The 5,000-nt window shown below is 36.1% G+C and overlaps 1 protein-coding gene across 4 annotated transcripts in view; it reads right to left on the reverse strand.

Moving 5' to 3' along the window:
- The window catches only part of LOC113806005 (protein Wnt-5b), a 677,940-nt gene that overhangs the window by 33,860 nt on the left and 639,080 nt on the right, over nucleotides 1–5,000 (reverse strand). Inside the window, exon 1 of one of the 4 annotated variants that reach the window (XM_070129737.1) lies at nucleotides 792–1,161. The exons of the other annotated variants lie outside the window; for them this stretch is intronic. The gene's annotated coding sequence lies outside the window, so the exon portion shown is untranslated. Of the gene's footprint in view, nucleotides 1–791; nucleotides 1,162–5,000 lie in introns of those variants that run through there. 4 annotated transcript variants of the gene reach the window in all.

Raw genomic sequence — 5,000 nt, forward strand, 5'->3', positions numbered from 1 at the left:
AGCACATGTAATGGATACATGACAAAATGAACATATGATAATAACACCATTATTCTTAAAAGGTAGTTTATCTAAATTACTCATGCAGGATACAATAAAAAATAAGAAGAAGAAAATGAGGATGATTAGGCAAACAGACAATAGTAGCAGCAGCAGTTGCAGTAATAGTCGTAGTCGTAGTAGTAGTAGCAGTAGCAGTAGCAGTAGTAGTAGGAGTAGGAGGAGGAGGAGGAAGAGGAGGAAGAGGATAAGGAGGTGGAGCAGCAATAATACTTCCACTACAAGTTATACTAATACATGTTGCTACAGTTACAACATATGAGCAGAAAAAAATGCGCCAATACGGGTAAAGACAATTAAGAAGCTTATACGAAAAACAAAACAGAAAATCTTAACGCTATGGCATCATATAGGACATTATAACATTATCAACAATATAGGATTATGAATTTGAGCACTAAATCACTCGGTTTTAAATACTAGTACATATTTAAACATCCACATTTCCAATTTATATTACTAAATAAGAAAACTATATATAATATATGCATTAATATATACACTTACATATATATATATATACACACATATATATATATATATATATATATATATATATATATATATATATATATATATGCATATGTACATATGTATATATACATATATAACAAATTTCCAGAGGTAAAATTATCTTTATTGATAAAAAAGTTCAGGATTTTCTTTCACCAACATGCAAAGTTTCCAAGCACAATGTGCGCTGGCACTGAAGATCAATCAATTGCACTTACCGAATGTAAGTCTTCCTTGTTCTCCATTAAAAAATCCAACATACACATCACAAAGCAACGTCAAATTATATCATATAGTTTTTACGTTGATTTTCCAATTTCTAACAATACACTGTTCTTTGCAATAAATACATCACTTTGGAGGAAATCGTGTCTTCATATAAACACAAAAAAACGTAATATTCTTTTGGAATCTGCACTAATATCTACTTCTGAAGACAACTCCCAATTCTCTATATGCTATGTCAATAGACACTATAACATTATTTTACATTTAGTTAACTTCACAACTTTTCGATGTCACAAGTTTAAGTCCATGCGAACAGCCACCAAGAGCTGCGTAACCTTCTCTCACGGTAGATGAACAGTTACTGAGCCACATGGATTAGCTCGCTCAGATGCTTCATACTTGTCCTATGTTGCGCATCCAATGTGTTTTTTATTCGTTTATTTCGTAATTTACTGTTGCTTTATATCAATGTCCATCATTTTTACGTTGATATGAATTAACATTTATATTTAGACACTTGCTAATATAATAAATATACGCGTTCACCACGATTTATACGCGAGTTATTTCCTTAGCTTGTACGTCTGGCAGCGAAACCGCCATAAATAATAAAGTCCGACTATTGGCTAGTGAAAAGTAGGCGGAGTCACTACTTCCCATTACAAGCCGTTCTGCTCTTTCATTGGCCAGAATTTTGTCGCTGCCAGAACCCACCATCTCTGAATCATCTCATTCCTCATTATGTATTACAATTTCAACCTCTAAGAAGGAATGAGTGTCTTAAAAAATGAGAACATTACCTCAGTGTTACCTCAAGAGGAGATGATATTTTTAATCCAATGAACATGAAAGGTTTGTGGGAATGGGCTATCTCGATCAAGTACGAATAGAAAAAGGAGTTTTATTATGCGCTATTTTTTTACATCGTATCCCGTGCCCTTTTTAAACTTTATTTGGCGCACTTTTTTAGAATATAAAGTGGCTCCGTTTTTATTACTTAAGGGCGGGACGAAAGGCGAAAAGGATCGCTGCCTTGAAGCGATTTCTTAAAAGATACAACTTTTCAATGTTCTAGTTCTATAAATGATTTGACTAATCAAAAGTTACACAGTAGCCACGGGGGTTGTTATTTTTTGTAATGATAAAAAGCTAAGCGGGAGACGTGAAAGACCGTGTATATTAATGCTGATTACATACCACAGCAAAGTGAACACCAAAAGCAACAGTATTTGCAATGTATTACTGCAGAGGTAGTTACAGCCCTAACACGCGCTACCAGAATCTCCAGTCAAGCTACAAAACCTGCACTTAAAAGTTGCAGGTGTTATCGTTGCAGTTCTACAGCCGCGAACCAGTAGTTTATAAATTATCAGTTTATTATCCACCATGACGTTAAAACAGGATGGAAGCTTTATGAAAATTAATTTCCTTTCCCAATCACGTGTTGGCGATGAATGACAGTTACGCGCTTCTGAACACAATCGTACCAACTGCATGCCAATATCACATTTTTTCTCGTGTTAATCTCCCAAGCAAGATTCGTGATGCAACATCTAGCCCTCGCTGTATCGGTTGTCACACTTCAATTACCAAAAGCCATGTACACTTCAGGCAAAATGTTACCTCTCATAAGAACTTGCTCTGAAAAACGAGCAAAACAAAGGACGAGGCGCACAGGGCATCAATGCATATACGACAGGTCATAAAATCTCTCGAAAGAACTTGCATTAAGAAAAAAAAATCACTTAGAACCCACAGGTAAATTACCTAAGTAATTAAGAAGCTCAGATACAGGGCTTGAGAGTGACTTGGGTAATGAGAATTCCTCCTGAGACGACAAGCCCGCCTTGTTACCTGTCTTGGGCTGGCCCACACACACACGCACGCTGTACTGTACAATGCTGGTTATGATGATTGCAAATGATAAAGATAATATTCAGTTGGATGAAAGGGACGGTGGTATTGCCCGACAAGGAAATTTAATAAATACTTTCAACTTTATAGCCATCAACAGTTATATCAAACTCAATATTATAAATCCTGAAGAAAAAGATGTGCTACTAATATTGATAAAAAATAATCACATCAGTAGCAACTATAATATTGTTTACAATATCAACATTATTAGTTCTAAGCGAGATAAAAGACCAATATAAATACACATACAAAGCAATAATATATATATGAACAAAGAAACAGGATAGAGAGAATCAAGTCTTCCAAATTTACACGTGCAGTACTTAAGCATCGAAAATTTATTGCTTAAACAAAACTATGTCATGTAAACATAGCCAGTAAAGCTACCAAGCCATTGTGTGTGTGTGTGTGTGTGTGTGTGTGTGTGTGTGTGTGTGTGTGTGTGTGTGTGTGTGTGTGTGTGTGTGTGTGTGTGTGTGTGTTTGAGTGTATGTGTGCGACCGGTTCTTTGTATAAGCATGTATATATGCGTACGTAACGGAGTGTGTATACGTGCCTGTGTCTATTTTGTATGCATGTATCTGTATATGTGTGTACATACGTACCTGTATATTTTGCATGTTTGCGATATGCATACGCGTATGTGTGTATACTTATCTGTACACACACACACACACACACACACACACACACACACACACACACACATATATATATACACACATGCATGTTTGTGTGCGTATAAATACTTGTCTATACACTATATGCATATCTGTGCATGCATACAGATCTGTGTGTATTCGTACCATTCTTATATAGGCATGTAACCGCATATATACGGCTGTGTGCGGGTGTTTGCCATCGATACCGAGGCTCACACCGGCCGTAATCCCCTGTAATCGGCGCTGTGGGCGTGAGCGTCACCCCGGGCAACGATGCCCAGGGGCGCCTCTGCGCGACGCTCGCTCCCGTGCGAACCGTGGCCATAATAAGCGTGTTTTTATCCTTTCTTTGTGAAACCAATAATGCTATTAGCGGGCTTTCACCGATAAGAGTAATGGTGAAAAAGGAAATTGGTAGTAATGGCAGAATTAGCAGTAATGGCAGTAGTATTAGTACTAGTGAAATTACTAGTAATGGCGTTATAAGTAGTAGTAGCAGCAATGGTGATAACAATGGTGATAATAGCAATATGAATAATAACAAGAAAATGGATGCTGATGATAACAATGTCATAAAAATAACAACAGCAATAACAACACAAACATAATTGTAATAATGATAATAGTGCAGCAATGACAACGACATCAACAATAAAAAAAAACAATGATAGAAGCAACAACAAGAATACGTATATTCATATTTGTAGTACCAACACGAATAACCATGATCATACTGATGGCAACAAAAATCACAATAATAACAAGCGTAACAAAAACGACAAACACAATAAAGGCAGCGACAAGAAGCCCATAAAACAGCAAATAACGAAAACAAAACAGCTGCTGCACCCTTCCACCGACTGCATCACACGCCACGCACTCATAACAAAAACCCAAAACCCACACAAACACTCGCGCACACAGATACACACACACGCCCTCCCCTCTCCTACAGACACACTAACGTTTATAAACACAACCCCACGGCCACTCACACCCGCAAAACACATTATTACAAGGGACACCACGACCTCCTCCTCCCGGCTCCCTTTCCGGCGCCTCGGAGTGAACGGGCAGTTATAGGGACTGGCTCAGCGATGATGCTGTTTGCGCGACAAAAGAAAGTGTTTGTGTAGAGAATGTGGTCCGGAAAATGACTGAAGTCGGGGTTGGTGCTTGTATGAGCAAGAAAACATGATTAGGGTAAAGTATGCAAACTCAGAAATTGAAAATAAAGTGACGGTGATGGTGACGATGATGATAACAACAATAATAATAATAGTAATCATAATAATAATAACAACAATAATAACAATAACAATAGTAATAGTAACAATAATAATAATAATAATGAAAATTATGATGATGAAACTGCTAGTACTACAACCAATGATAAAATTAATAATGAAAATAGCAAAACCAACATCAGTAACAATAATAACAATAATAATGAAAATAACAACAATAACAATGTCAATAACAATTCAAAAAATAAATAATAACAATGATAATGATAACGTTAATAACAATATTGATAATGACGATCCTATAACTATACTACCAATGATAATAATAATAATAATAGAATAATGATAATAAAATGATAATAACAATAAAACA

This window comes from Penaeus vannamei, chromosome 14, assembly GCF_042767895.1.
Source record: "Penaeus vannamei isolate JL-2024 chromosome 14, ASM4276789v1, whole genome shotgun sequence".
Classification (NCBI taxonomy): Eukaryota; Metazoa; Arthropoda; class Malacostraca; order Decapoda; family Penaeidae; genus Penaeus; species Penaeus vannamei.